The following is a 16,889-nucleotide window of genomic DNA, read 5'->3' on the forward strand; positions in this document are numbered from 1 at the left end:
GTGTGTATGTATGTATGTATGTATGCATGTATGTATGTATGTATCTATCTATATATATATATATATATATATATATGTGTGTGTGTGTGTGTGTGTGTGTGTGTGTGTGTGTGTGTGTCTGTGTGTCTGTGTGTCTGTGTGTGTGTGTACGCGTGTGTGCATGTATCTATGTGTGTATGTATGTATGTATGTATCTATCTATATATATATATGTATATATATATAAATGCACGGATCCATATAATTTCTGTATACGTCTATGCATATAAATACATACATGTATATCTATGTATATGTATTATACGAATTAGTAAAAGTGTTTTGGTATTTTTCATGAGACCAGTGCCACTCCACAAATCTGATGCTTAAATACTTCCCTTCTATGATGAGAGTCATCCATCGCCCCCGTTCATCATTTAACCTTTTCTGACCTTCATTAAACATCTTCAACGTACATTTAACCTATTTATTATTCTATGTTTGTATCTTCAAGACATTTCTCGTTGTCTAGGAGAGTTTTGCATGCCTATTGCTGCATGCATGTTTGTATAGAATGTAAGCTGGGTATGCACATAACGTACACATTTTATAGGTAATGTCTATATATATATATATATATATATATATATATATGTGTGTGTGTGTGTGTGTGTGTGTGTGTGTGTGTGTGTGTGTGTGTATGTATGTACGTATATGTATATGCGTGTAATATATGTGTGTATGTATGCCTGCATATGTACATTACTTTGCTGTGTATATATAACGAGGGGTAAGTTTGTGTTGGTGTGTGTTTGTATATAGGTGCGTATATATCTGTAAGCGTGTGTGTCTTTGGTCAGCATCATACTGGTTATTATTATTCTACCCATCCTTAATACTGGTCCAATCAGAATTCTTCTGCAATTAGCCAAATGTTTATATATAGCAACCCGATATATATAATATTAGGGATAAAAATTCAAATTTACAGGTAAAAACTCAAATTAACTTTGGCTCTTTTCTCTAAATTATATATATATATATATACATACGTATATATATATATATATATATATATATATATATATATATATATATATATATATATATATATATATATATATTGATAGAAAAATATATACATATATACATACAAACAATATACATACATATTTAAACACACACACATATACATACAAACGAGGGGGTACTGAAAAGTTCCTTGCTTTGGGAAAAAGAAAATGCAGGAGGATCAGTTAATTATGATTTTATTCAACATATTCCCTTCTCAGATTCACACACTTATTGCAGCGGTCCATCAGCTTTTCTAAGCTCTTCAGGTTTTTCAACACTCTATGAAGAAAAGAACACAGAAGGATTTTGCCTCCAGCTTGGCCTTTCGCGATATCCTAAAAGCCTGGAGATTTTCGGCAACCTCGCTTCCATATAATGACAGATGGATAGATATACAAAGTTATAGGTATGCTTATAAATATAATGCTTCCATATACCCGCATCTTGACTCCCACAAACACACTTACATATGAATTCAAGTGCAAAACCCCTTGCTCCCTTTCCTCTAAAACCATGACCTTACCCGTTGTCCTATTTTTACATCACATTCTTAAATAATTCCTACATCTTACACAAACCTACTATTTTATTCATCTTGTTTGTGTTGCTGTTGTTGTGGCCCTTAATGTTTTTGGTGTTGTTTTGTTACTTAACACCAAACAGTGAATTTGAAAACAAAATGTAAAGGAGGTGAAGGATGAGGTGAAGGGGGAGGTGAAGGGGAATGGGAAGGGGAGGGGAAGGGGTAGGTGAAGGGGAGGTGAAGGGGGAGGTGAAGGGGGTGAAGGGGGAGGTGAAGGGGGAGGTGAAGGGGGAGGTGAAGGGGTGAAGGGGGAGGTGAAGGGGAGGTGAAGGGGGAGGTAAAGGGGGAGGTGAAGGGGGAGGTGAAGGGGGAGATGAAGGGGGAGGTGCAGTACATTGAACGGAGACAAAAAGAGGACAAAACCTTTTGCTATTCTTTATTGTTGTTGTTGTTGTTGCTGTTGTCATTGTTCTTATTAGTATTACTATTATTATTATTATTATTAGTATTATTCTCACATGTTATTGTTACTGTCATTGTTATCATCGATATTGTCGTTGTAATAATTGTTGTTGTTGTTGTTGCTGTTGTCATCAGCTTTGTTATTGGAACTTTCCATTTTATTGCCATTGACAAACACGTGTCATCTTTTATATCCATCCGTCCAGCCGCTCAGCCGCCTCCCCACCTCACCTCCAACTCATGCTGTCACGCTAAATATTTCGCTTTTATTATTTACTTTTTCTTCATATGTGTGTATCTGTATGTGGGTGTGTGTGTGTGTGTGTGTGTGTGTATGCATACTTGTAAGTATGTATGTATGTATGTATGTATGCCTGCATATGTATATTACTTTGCTGCTAATTTCAAAATGGCTGCAGGGCCAAAGTTTACGAGATTGCAATTCTTGTACGTATGTGAAAGTGAGGAGTGGCTATGATAACAACAACAACAACAACAACAACATGAATAATAATGTAAGAAAGCAAATAAACTAAACAAATTAGATGTTGTGTATGTGATGTTCACATAACTGCGACTGAAATTGGAATGGGTTGAAGTGAGAGTTTGAGAATGATAGGGAATTAAAAAATGATAGGAGAAAAAAAAAGGTCTCCTGAAAAATGGGAGAATGGTAATTATCAGAGAGGGACAATGAAGAAAGTTTCAAAAAGTAAAGAGACTAACAGCAGTTTACGTACACAAACGCATGCGCGTGTATACATGTATATCTATGTGTGTGTGTGTGTGTGTGTGTGTGTGTGTGTGTGTGTGTGTGTGTGTGCGTGAGTATATATCGCGAGTGTAATATATATATATACATATATATATATATATATATATATATATATATATATATATATATATATATATATATATATATATATATACGTGGAGGATAAGTTTGTGTGCATGTATGTATGTGTCAGTATATATCGCGAGTATATTAAGTATATGTGTGTGTGTGTCTGCGTGTAAGATAACTTTGTGCATGTGTCTGCATGTGTGTGTGCACGCGCGCATGTCTGATATATATTTTGTTTAGAAAGTGGAGATTGAGATAAATTTGGAAAAGAAAGCTGCCATACATGAGTAATGTGGCTATTAAATTTATATCTCTGAAAAAAAACAACAAGTGAGATGCTGTGGTGTTCATGCATTATTGATTATCGTTATGTTGGTACATGAATAGAAGTCGCATTTTGACCTTTGCTTCGCTATATTCCATTTCTGTTTGTCTACCCAAGGTGAAACTACGTAAGTCATTGAAAACGAATTTAATTACTATAGATTGGCACAAATGTATAAGTTCATTTCGCAATCACTTGGTTTCCGGTTCGATTCCACAGCATTCTATTTCGAACAAATGTCGACTCAGTACTCGTGAGTGTTATTGCATTGAAAGGCTTTGTGCCGATCTTCTTAGATATGCCTGTTCTGAGGCACGGAACATGATTCGCCGTCTTGTTTAATATCAACAACTAACATTGGTCCAGGAGTTTGAACCGGGGTAACTAATTATTTTGATCTGCGTTCTACTGCAGTAAAACCTATCATTGTTTCGTTTGCCCCCTTTACCCTTACCTGTCTTGGGGGCCACTGAAATATGTCATGTAAAGATGTAGAGCTAATAACACGTTTCGTAGAAAATAGATGATCATTATTTGATACAGAATGGAGAGGACAAAAACAGGAAGTAAGGAAATGAATGCTGTGATAGATAGCTTTGGCATGAAGGCACAGAATAGACATAATGAAAGATCGACATATAGCGACTTAGATGCAGAGGAGATGGAGCTAAAAGTGAGTATAGTTAGAATCCATAGAGAGAATTATCCTATAGACAAATAGACAAAGAGATAAGTGTGTATGGAACGGGGAAAGTAGGAGACAAAGAGAGAAAGAAAGAGTGTATGTATATGTGTGTGTGTTTGTGTGTGTATATATTATTGATCTGTGTGTATGTGAATAAACATAAAAGGAGAGGACCTTTTAACATAAAAAATATCATGAATTGTCTCCCGAGTTTAGCACCATCACGTGGCTTCGCTACTTTTTCTTGGACCAACACTAGCAACTATTCCTACCGAGTTTTTGGTTTGAAGAAACTTCATGGTGCCAGTATGGAAGGGTTTGAAGAAAGATATAAAACGTTTGTCTTCCTTTTTAAAACCCTTAGCAAAATCCAAACCATTCTCACGACTTCACAGTTTATAGCAGGAATTTGTTGTTTAATCACATAAAGTACAACTGTCATGTAGGTGGCGTTGGTCTGTCTCCATGTGTAAGACATTCGACGAAATAATCCAGATGATCTAACAAAGATTAGCTCACCACTTGCACATTCTAGATCTAATCTGGTTGGAGAAAGAAACCGAATACATATTTTCTGAGCGAAGAAACCGTTAAACAATCTGCCAGAGTACTATCACCACATTTTTCACATATCGAAAGCCTTCAGCATGGCCGCAGTCAAATAATTGAAACAAGTAAAAGAGTGAAAGAGTTACCTCCTTATTTCACCCTCAGCGAGACATTGAAATATTTAAGTTTGTTTCTGTTCCCCTGATTCACGTTGTATTGCGCATAAAATATTTTTTGACTAATAACGAACCGTCAAAAGCATAAATATGTTAATTGCGCTCTCTATTACGATGCTACGTTAATTAACGACTGTTTTAAGTAATCACAGAATGTTTTATGGTATTGATCTGGAAAGAAGCAGGGTACGCTTTCTCTGACGAGCACTAAACAGACTCTGGCGAGGATCGTCAAGGGACTTCAACATATATTCAGAAATAATGCTGGCGTTCTTATATTGCTGAGGCAATATAGGAATTTTTGTAAAATTGATACACATAAATTAATACGTATTTGTGTATACATACATAATTGCCTACACACACACACACACACATAAATATATACATATAACAGAACATACATGGGGTTTAAAATATATTATAGCTGTTTCAGTAGAATTTTATTGATGTACTCAGAGATTACATCATAGCATAAAATTTACCATCTTCAGGTAAAATTTTAATCAAGTATAAACAGGTGAGGTGGTATCTTGATGTTGACGAATCCGATCAACGGTATGATTACATCTGTTTAAATCTGTTTAAAATCTGGAGATAGTGCATTTTATGCGATGGAGTGATCTATGAATACAGCAATAAAATTTAGTTTTAATTCCCGTTTGTGTTCTTTTTTATACCACGCCGCACCGAGAAACAGCCGTTAGTCGGATCTTCACTACTCTGCCCACACCCGGTACCTTTGGGGTTGTTTTACTTCATTGTAGACCCTATGTTATTATACCTAGCCATTTCTGGAATCTTATGTGTTGAAGTGACTAGGTTTTCATGAATCTTATAAATAATATCTCTCTCTTTCTCTCTCTCTCTCTCTCTCTCTCTCTTTATCTATCCATCTATCTATAGGGAGAGAGAGAGAGACAGAGAGACAGAGAGAGACAGAGAGAGAGACAGAGTGTGTGTGTGTGTATGCATATGTATATGTAACTTGAAACAATTATAATCTCACTGAAAAGACTTGAGTGAATTTAAACAAAGTCCCGTTCAGTGTGCGTGCTGTTGGTCAATGTTTCTGGCAATGAAGAACTAGTAACTTCCTGGAAATATATATTTACTATGTCAGGCCGATAACTAGTTGAAGAATTTCACTTCAACGCACTCCATAAAACCATTATTTTCTCCCTGGTTGTGACGTTACACACTTCTCAGCCGCCATACATTTCTTCGTTATTTTATGACCGGACTCAAAATTTTATAGATTAAACAATAACTTTGTCGTCTTTACATGAGCAATAAGGATTTCTGTTTTTAAATATTTGCAACTGAAAACACGAATATGATTTACATTTGAATGTTTTTATTGAAGTCTTTGATTGTTTTGGTTACTTCGTCGTTATTATACAATAAATTGCTGACCTATAAAGTATGACCCAGTTTTTAATCGTCTTATGGCTGGTATTATATGTTTATTTTGGCAGTTGTTACTGCCGATTGTTTTCTCGTAACTTTAGAGCAAGAATTTTAGGAACGCGCCGTCTGTGTTTTTCTTTCTTTTTCGTTACCATTTCCTGTCTTGAAACGTTTGAACTTGTGGCATCAAGTTCTTTTCAGCAATCAAAACACTCTATTTATTATTATTTTTTTTTTTTTTTCTTTTCAAATTTCACTATTGTCAGTCATTGGACTGGAATCGGAGGGAGGCAGAGTCTGAAAGAGAAAAAAAAATGTATAAGGAGAGTGAAAAAGAGTAAGTTAAACAAAAAGAGAGAGTGGAAGGAGAAGAGGCAGAGAAATAGGGTGAAAGAAGAGAGAGAGACAGAAAGAGAGAGAGAGAGAGAGAGATTGTTTGTCGCTGATGTTTAACCATAGGGACAGTCGGAATTGTACAAAACTGTGGTGAAATCCATTTGAACCATAACAATCCGATATTTCTGTCCAACAATAGGCGTTCTCATCCACACTGCAGCGAGTTTATCCATTTCACACATTTCCAGACATGTGGGTGTGATTTTAGAAAGTTTTGCCTGTTGTTTCCAGCAAATCGATTAACCGCTTAGAACTGTGCGTTCCTGTCTTTTTCCTCCCCTTTTCGTGGGGTTAGTTTGTTGGAGGTAGGTTGGCATCGAGGTATTAAGGGTGCAATGGATAAACGGGTGCATAGGTTGGTGATTTTGTGCATTAATGAGTAGCGAAGAGTTGAGAGAGAACACAAAATTGTGAAACTATAAAGAGGAAGTGAAAATCAGAGGGAGGGAGAGAGAGGGGACAGGGGAGAGGGCAGGGAGATATGGGAGCCAGAGAAAGGGGGAGAGAATGAGGCAATGAGAGAGAGAGAGAGAGAATGACTAAAAATATTACGAAAAAAATAAGGTAAATAGCGATGAAGGAGAAATGTTGAGAATGTGAGGGAAATAATATTAATAAAGAAATAAATGACGAAGTAAGGAAATGAGAGAAGGAGAAGAGGATGGAGAAGAGAGAGAGAGAGAGAGAAAAGGAGAGTGAGAAATAAGTGGGGAAAATAGCATTGTTAATAAAGAGAGATGTGGTTGGTGTATTATGAGCAATAGCAACGGAATTATGAAGTAATTCGAGAAACAAGGAACGACGGCAACAAATTAGATTTACCAACACGTAAAACGGATCAGTCAGCAAATTTTATTCTATAGCAATCGTTCATTCTTCATTCTTTCCCCTCTTTCTTTCTCCCCCGCCCCCTCAATCTCCCTTTTTTCCCGCCATTTCCTTTTCTATCAATCATATTTCTCTAGAAATCATTTTCCCCTTCCTATTTATTTATTAATCTCATTTTCACACTTTATTCGTTCTTTATATATTTTTCCTTCAGTTTTTTCTTTCAGTAATTTTCTTTTTCTATTCATTGTTTTTCTTCTTCTCCAGTTTTACACTTTATTTTCCTTTCATTCTTTTTCTCTTTCTCTTTTCTTTCTCTCCTTCATCTTCTTATTTATTTATTATCTTTTCCATGTTTTCTTCTCTTCGATAACTTCTATCGTTTTCCTTTATTCTCCCCAAATTTCATTCTTTTCCTTTCCTCGTTACTTGTTATGTAACAAGTTACCTCAATTATATCTTCTTTTATTTATTTATTTCATTCTTTCTTCAGTCCACAATTTCCTACTCTATTCTTCAATATTTCTTTTTCTTGCACTTATGTTCTCTCTTTCTTTCGTCTTAATCACTCCTTTATTGGTTCTTTCATTTTTGTTCAGCGTCTCATTCATTTCTATCATTATACACATTTGCTGAACCATAATTGACATTAAAAATGTTGATAAGCTAAGGTGACAGCTAACACAGTTTATTACCTCTTCTCATACACACATATAAACACATAGGCAAGGAGACCGGTCCACATTTAAATCAATGGGTCATTGGCAGTTCGTCCATGCATCCAGCAAAATAAACCAAAGGAAAAACAAAATCAACAAATATCAGATTGGAGCAAGACAAGAAATTGCTAAAGAAGAGATAGGATGAAATTTATTGCCAAGGAGCGAACTTATAATAAAAAAGGGGGAAACTGTCTGCTATTCGCTTGACCTTTGATTTAGAAAATGAAGGGCACACACACAAAACCATTTACTGAACCACGAAGAAAGGTAGACGATGAGGAGAAGCTATGACACATGGTTTATTGTCTCATCAGTGAATCGGTCTGACTTGAACAGACTGGACTTCGCTCTAGGTGTTCTAGAACGAGATAGGTGTACTAAAGTGGCTGTTGGAGGTAGTCAGTTACACACCATTAAATACAAATCATCCGAAGGCTTCCGCACAGTTTCCATCAATGGAGTTTCTAAAACAAGGCTTGAGTCGAGTCAAGGCTACAGCAGAATACACGTATACAAAGAAAACGGCTGTGGATTCGAATCCAGAAATTTGTACATGAGAGTAAACCGCTTGATCATGTCTGTGCTCATAATAAATTCATGTGAATAAAATAATGAAAGAAAAAAGCATATGTGAGGTGGGGAGAATGTAAATTTAAACTGAAAGACAAAGGAGAAAGTTTAAGTAAATATTTCAAGAAAATATGAACATTTATGAAAATAGCATTGAAACTAGGAACAACAATGAGAAGAACGAATATAAATACTATGATATATTGGTTAAAAATTTTGGCACAGGGCCGGCAATTTTAGTATAGCGTTAAGTTCTTTAGATTGACCCCTCTACACAAGTGATACTTATTTTTTCGACTCCCGAAAGAATGAAAGCAAACTGGAATTTGAACGCTGAACGTAAAGATGGACGAACCACCGCAAGCATTTTGGCAGGTGTGCTTACGATTCTGCCAGCTCTCCGTCTTTTAAGTATTACAACATATTAAACCAACAACAACAGAAGCAACATCACTAACAACAAAAACAACAACAACGACAGCAGCAACAACAATAAAAAAGCAACGGCAACAACAGGGACAACTATGTCATCATCTGTAACAACGATGCATTAAAGGAGTTTCAAAGAGTTTGACTGATTTGGTAGAACTACTCTGAAATCACAAGAGTCGGCCAAATATCTGAAAAGATAAAGCATTAAATAATGTAGTCCAAAATACGTCATGTCTGAACGACTTGCATTATACATGTGAATATTAGGAATGGTTTAAGAAACAAAGATTTTGACAGAACCGATGGCTGGAAACAACAGAAACAACTAAATGATGATATGGAGGTCCCAATAGGATTTTAGTAGGAATATCACTCGTTCAAATAACACAATTGTCAATGTTACAACAGGGTCCAGTTAGAAGGTAGCCATTTTATAAAATAATGTTAATGAGTTTAATTGTTAATAATAATGATGATGATGATGATGATGATGATGATAATAATAATAATAATAATAATAATAATAATAATGATAATAATAATAATAATAATAATAATAATAATAATAATAATAATAATAATATTAATAATAATAACAATAAGAAGAAGAAAGCAAATTATGCTGGATCATAGATATAGCATGCACAGCTGACAACAAGGTATGCCATAAGGAAGAAAGAAAAGTCGATAGATGTGACAGGTTAGCTTGGGAGTTTAAGCAGTTATGGTCGCTGAAAAAGGTGGCAGTAGTAGCAATAATTGTCGGAGCCCTAGGAACAGTGAGTAAAATCTTGCGAAGTACATCTTTAGAAGAACAAATAGGGGCTGCAATAAGGGTGGAGCAGCTTGCAGAAAACTGCACTGCTTGGAACCGCTCGAATACTCCGGAAGGTGTTCGGAAAATAAGAGGTGTTACCTTAGTTCACTGGTATTGAACAACTGACACCGTAGTACATCTCCAGTATTAGAAGCTGTGCAAAGACAATGATAATAATGATAATAATAATTAAAGATTTCTTTGAGAGTAGCAAAGCATTGGATGTTTTGGATAGCAACTTGGAATGAATAGATATGGGCCATTGTGGAGAATTTAAGATAACCATAGTCTGAATGTGGTAAGTTAGAATCGATGCGGGCAGCCGTTTCGAAAAACTTAAATGCAGGTTTACTTAAATCCAAATACTTTCTTTGTTATTCACAGACAAACAGGCAGACAGGCAGATACATACACACATATACAGAGAGAGAGAGGAAGAGAGAGAGAGAGAGAGAGGCAGAGAGAGAGAGAGAGAGGCAGAGAGAGAGAGGCAGAGAGAGAGAGAGAGAGGCAGAGAGAGAGAGAGAGAGAGGGAGAGAGAGAGAAGATGTTCATATGTATACACACACATGCATATAACGGGTTTCCGCACAGTTTCCGTGTTTTAAATTCACTTTAGGCAGCCCAGCTTCTATAGCAGAAGGCACTTGCCAAAGTGCCACGCATTCGAACTGAACTCGAAACTAAGTGTTTGCGAATCTCACAGCTCTTCCTGCTCTTATGTGTATGTCTGGGGGTGGGGAGCATGTGTCTATGTTTGTATGTGTATTTTCTTTTATGCGTTTGTATGCATATAAGCATGTGTGCGTATATGTATGTAAAATCCTCTGTGTGCATTTATAAATCCACGTTCTTTCCATTAATGCGTTCGAAAGTAGGGAAGTCGTTGCATGGAATACGGAAAAATACATCTGCAGACTGGATTGTTGGAGTGTTGTGTTGATTATTTGTATAACTTGTACCGTGTTCTTTAAACAATCCTTGTATATTCAATCTGATAAGGGCATTTGCATACACACACACAAACACACATCCATACACTAGGCAATAAGTTCCAAAAGGAGACAACGCGTGTGGGACACGTTTTAACAAATGTTGTATTAGTTTAACACACACACACACGTGAGCACACACACACACACACACACACAGTGCAGGAAAAAGAATGAGTGAATAAACATAGGACAAAGAGAGAGAGAAACTGTGTTGGCTGTGAGTGTGTGTGGCGGGGTGTAAATGAGCGAGAGTTATCGGAAGTAACAAAAAAAGCTAAGTCTATCTGGTCGATATAAACGTACATATAATGTTATATAGATATTGTTTAGTCTATGAAATGAAAGTTTGCTACTGCAGGAAATATTAAGATTTCGGATCTCAAGATTAACAATCCCTACCCCACCCCATTACCTTTATCCTCCATAGCTAAGCTACGGATTCGTCTACCGTGCATTGCTCGATATGACAGATGCCCCTCGGGTGGAAACTTGGGGGTGGTTGATTTTGAAAATGGGGTGGTAAGCACGGCCTGATACTGTGGGAAATTCATTTGAAATGTACAATAAAATTCATGTTTAATGATGAAATGGTAAGAATTTGCTAAGAGAAGTTCGACAACAAATTCCTGAAAAAACAATTTTAAGAATATTACAAACTAAATATGAAAAGCGAATTCTTCGAAAACATGACAATGTTAAGGAAATATATTGTTTCTGACAAAAAGATAGATGTCGAATTTCTAGTTTTCTTTGTTGAATCTATTGGAGATATTTTACGCTACTGTTGTTTTTCTATTTGTTGTTGTTTTCTTTATTTTTATTTCTCTCTTTTGTCTTATATTTAGTTTCCGTTCTGTATTTATTTATATTTTTTCTCACTTTTGCGACAACATTTTGCTGTCAAAAATAGGATGGGTGCTGTCTCGCTATATATATATATATATATATATATATATATATATATATATATATATATATATATATATATATATATATATATATGTATATACACACATACACACACACACACACACACACACATATATATATATATATATATATATGTATATATATACATATTGGTTATTGTTTATGTTTACAAACGGGAAAAACTAAGGAATATATAGAGATTGTACAATATATTAGAAGTCGAATTTTCTTGTATCAGTCGCAACTGTGTTTCACGTTGCCAATTATTCAAACGATTGTGATGTGACTGATAATGTAAACGAAAAGATATTTGAAAATACACCACTACATGCTTAATCACCGATTCTATTGCCAATAAACTAATCACATACGGATGCGGATGAAGGGTTAGCTCTGATCATCGGCGTCCCATACACACACAAAGACACGCAAATATTAAATTTTATTTAATTTGCTTTGCGGGAGCAACTGTTTTATCGAAAGCGTATATTGTTGTTAAATGCACGAAATACGAGACTAGAAAGACAGCCAACAACTGATGAAGGGTCGTTTTTTTATGTTGTACGTTTTATTTCCCATTTGCGTCTTTCGTTGTTCGAAAGTATAGTTCATGTTCCATGTAATCGTACTTCGTACTTTTTTGTTGTACACGTTTCATAACATCCTGTGCTCACATGTGCATATATATATATATACACATACGTATAGATGTAAGTATATACATATACGTATGTATATATGCATATATATATATGTATCATTTATATTATATTTACATATACATAAACACACACACATAAGTATATATATATATATATATATATATATATATATATATATATATATATATATAAAATATACAAGAATAAGGGCAGGGAATCGTCAATTAGTAATAGAATTAATAATTAACAATTTTGCCAAGTAGTTCAGTATGAAAAAACCTTTATCGGTAAAACCAGTTATCATCATAAATATACAGGGATTAGCTTGAGTTACTTCTCCAACATACTGAAAATTTAGAAATAGCAGTCAAAGAACTACTGATTCTAAACTATATATCCTTTTGATTACTTTTAATATTTTGTCCTTGGTGTTATTTGATATTCCTTTCTTTTCGTTCTTTCACAATCCCGTCTCCCTTAAAGCAAAACTCATCTTTAAATATCAATACTCTCTCTCTCTCTCTCTCTCTCTCTCTCTCTCTCTCTCTCTCTCTCTCTCTCTCTCTCTCTCTCTCTCTCTCCCTTTTTCTCTCTCTCCGTAATAATCTATTCCTAATCTGTCCAAGAAATGCAGACACATTCCTGGTTCTCCACTTGATGCTATTTACTGTTGAAACGAAGTGAAAAAATAATTAAAACCTATCAAAACATGAAACATTTATTGCCTTCTTTTGTCATTTTTTACAGAAACAACGGCAAGCGCAGCAACACGATCGAGGGTGAAGGCAGAGACAGCAATAAAACTTCAACGACAGAGTCACCTCCATAAACGGTGGTACGGCGTTATAACAAACTCAGGGACTTATATTGGTGCCAGTCACCAAAAATGACATTTTGAGCGTTCTTGGAATCGGAATGTCTTTTCAATTTCTCACTAATAGATGTAAATAAAGTATCAACAGATATATATATATATATATATATATATATATATATATATATATATATATATATATATATATATATATAAACTTATAGGCTTGATAATCATCGAGAGATTTCTCACAGCTTGGAAACAATGGTAGCCACAAGTCCATAGATAAAGTATGTATACATATGTAATGTGTGTGTGCGTGTGTGTGTGTGTGTGTGTGTGTGTGTGTGTGCTTGTATATATATATATATATATATGCATTTACAAATAGTTATAGTGATAGACAGACAAATAGACAGACTGATAGACAGTCACACAGACAGACAGATAGACAGTTAGACAGATAGAAAATTTACCCAAGCCTTCAAGTATAAATGGATAAAAAGCAAAACCACTTTAACAGAGTTTATATTGATTTGTGTATCTCGTAAATGCAACTCCTGCTTTTGTGAGTTGATCTCAGTGGAATAAGAAGCCAAAATATATTTGAGACCGGAAGGTAGTCGATATCAGAACACTTCGGCTCACAGTATATGAAATAATGTATTTCGTTGGCGCTCTAGTTTTGCTGCTGTTCGACGATCCTAATGTAAATATCATTCCTTATTCCCGATCAAATATTTGTCAAGAAGTGTTATAGTAATAGAAATCGAAAATAGTGTATTACTGGTACTTATTTTATTTTATATGATGAAGGTTGGAAGTCACCTTCGTCAAGATTTTAACCCAGGATTTATAGAGATTCTCTGCTCTACCGATTCTAGCATCAAATGGCATTTAAGCACAAAGCTACTAATTCGAGTGAAGAGGTATTAGTCGCTTATAGATGTGACTAATACACTGGTTCTAATGACCACAGAAAGATCAAAAGCAGCGTTGACTCGACAGAGATTTGAGATGAGAACGAAAAGATACGCATGACTTAATACAACCACTTTTTTGTTCCGTCACTTCACTTATTACAATACACATGGCTCTTTCACGAAAGCCATTATTCCTGACATTAAAGCAATTCCACCAGTTTGGAAAGACGATATACATCATCATTTCGATCCAAGTAATCAAACCAATAATCCCTTCACAATATTAACGATCATAAACACACTACAGCTGGCTGTTTCGTAGTTGCAGGAGATCCCTCGCCTTAAATTATGACATGAATTCAGACAATTGTTGGCTAATCGCGTTTAAAAAAAGACACTTTTACCAGATTTTCCATGGGAAATGGTGTTGCAATAGTTTCGCTTCCTCGCCCCGTTGAAAATAAATACGTTCCTAATCATAACAAAACCTCTAAAAGATCCCAGATTTGAACGAACAAAGTGCAATCATATCGTCCAATAGATTACCGATATACCCATTTCACATCTTCCGGATGGATAAGGTAGTCCTTTATTCATAGGTAAAAATTGCTATAGCTACATTCCGATTAACCTTCATCGAGCCGTTCGTAACCACTATCATCCCATTTCTTTCAATTAAGAACAGGGTTTTTTTAATGAATTATTGGGTAGGAATATATATTAGTGCGACCATACCATGTGAATTAAGCACTTAACATTGGTACGTGTCATTAGCATGTGCATGACTAACATGACCTCGATGCATGGCGTTGACACGTGAATTTAGCACATTACCTTGGCCTTGACATGAATCTGACACGACAGTAGAGGCCTTGTTATGTGACATTTGTACTTAAAATTTAGCACGTGCATTGTGACACAGTGCTATGTTATTTGGTGCGTGGCTTGATCTTGAAACATGAACTGGAGAATGAGTCTTGGTACATATTTATGACACACTCCCGCAGATGAACCATATTCTTCTAAATCGGTTCTTTCATTTTTAACTAAACATAACATCTTCAATTATCAGCTATCAAGTTCTGCCTATATATGACCTCTAAGCGTGCCCCTAACAAATAAATGTTTATCTTTTTAAAATTTATCACGTGACCATAAGCCAAGAATCTCTTCGATGTTATTTTAGATTAAAATATTCCCCTTCCTACAGAAAAATCAATAAAAACACATAGAAAAAAAATAGGTTATCGTCTTAAAAAAAGAAAGAGAGAAAACTCCTCAGTTGGCTTTCTATTGACATAAATATTACAAAAGCAAAAATGGAAAATTCGAGATGAATTTCAAAGGAATTGTTATTATTCAATATAAATTGTTAATAGAAAAATTCTATGAGAATTTTCTATAATTTTGTTGTTATTTTCATGGAAGAACACAGAATATATTTTACCGTCACTGAAAGCGTTCTGGTCGCGACTCCAGTCAGAAATTTATTTGAATTGTGTTATCATTCAGTCTATCAATTTTTTTTTTTTTTTTTAGTCTCACAAACATCAATCCCAAATTGCCAAATTCTTTGTTGTTAAGAATAAAAAGATGTGATATAGACATGAAAACTTATTTTTAAAAAAAGTAAGAAAGAAAGAAAGAAAGAAAGAAAAAAGAAGAAGAAGAAGAAGAAGAAGAGTACGATGATGACGACGACGATGATTTGAAGCATAACCATTATTTAAGTTAATTCTGTTAATAATGTTAAGCCCACTGTTTCAGTACCTACGATTCGCTTGCGTTAAAATTTGCCACGAACAGGGCAATAACATCATCCGTCCCATCAACACCAAAATGAGCCCCCCCCCCCCCCACACTGCATAATTAAAAGCTCGATCTGCTTGAAATCCCAGCCAAATACCCTACTAATCACAATAACCGCTTAGAAAATGACACATTATATAATGTCTTTCTCGATACTCTAGTTGAAATGGCTTGGGGCATAAATTTGATCGATCAGAAATCATTTGCGTCTAAAAACAATATGACCGATCACAAATCAAGTTACCCACATCATACAAAACAGAAATACCACATGAGGTAACACATTCAGTTTTAGTTATATTATGTAGGACTATATTATGTAAAGACTAAACAGTCATGGCTTGGTCATCTTCCTCCAAAGGTTTTTCTCAACCAGCCCTGGTTTTGAAATAAAAATAGCAAAAACAGAGTTTCTAACCTACAGCAAACTAATCTTCAGCATCTCAACAATAATCATATCGATATCTCATGAACCAATATTTGGTCGTATCAAAAACAATTTCAACACGAACCCCACATCACCACCAAAACAACCATAGTAACAAGAAGTTCATCTGCAAAAACATCTTCACGACATCCATTATTAGCACAACAACCCACCCGTATTGATATCAAAGACGTTCCACTCGAAGAGATACACACAAATCACAGGAATATTTTATTTGTATTTATTTATGAAATGTTCCCAATAAATGACATTTGAAAAAATCTTTTTGTTTTTCTGCCTTGTTTTCATTTTTATCCTGAATATACAAAAGTAAGAAATGCTTTGAATTTCGTGAATAAAAGCAAGAAAATATTCACAGCTGTATTAAGATATGCTACAGGTTTCAATCACTTAACAATACGACTTAGTCATGATGAAATAAAAGGAAAAATAAACTGGAATAATAATAATATTATCAGTTTATCTTTCACGGATTCAGTTCAACAAGTTCACATGTTATGCTTGAAAAAACACAAT

At 34.9% G+C, this 16,889-nt stretch overlaps 1 long non-coding RNA gene across 1 annotated transcript in view; it reads left to right on the top strand.

Annotated features, from left to right (window-relative positions):
- Positions 1–16,635, top strand: part of LOC106880964 (uncharacterized) — a 99,091-nt gene extending 82,456 nt beyond the window's left edge. Inside the window, exon 4 of the long non-coding RNA XR_016242705.1 lies at positions 13,127–16,635. This is a non-coding gene — a long non-coding RNA (uncharacterized LOC106880964). The remainder of the gene's footprint in view (positions 1–13,126) is intronic.
- Positions 16,636–16,889: the final 254 nt, after the last annotated feature.

Source organism: Octopus bimaculoides, chromosome 7 (assembly GCF_046866305.1).
Source record: "Octopus bimaculoides isolate indiv1 chromosome 7, ASM4686630v1, whole genome shotgun sequence".
Lineage (NCBI taxonomy): Eukaryota > Metazoa > Mollusca > Cephalopoda > Octopoda > Octopodidae > Octopus > Octopus bimaculoides.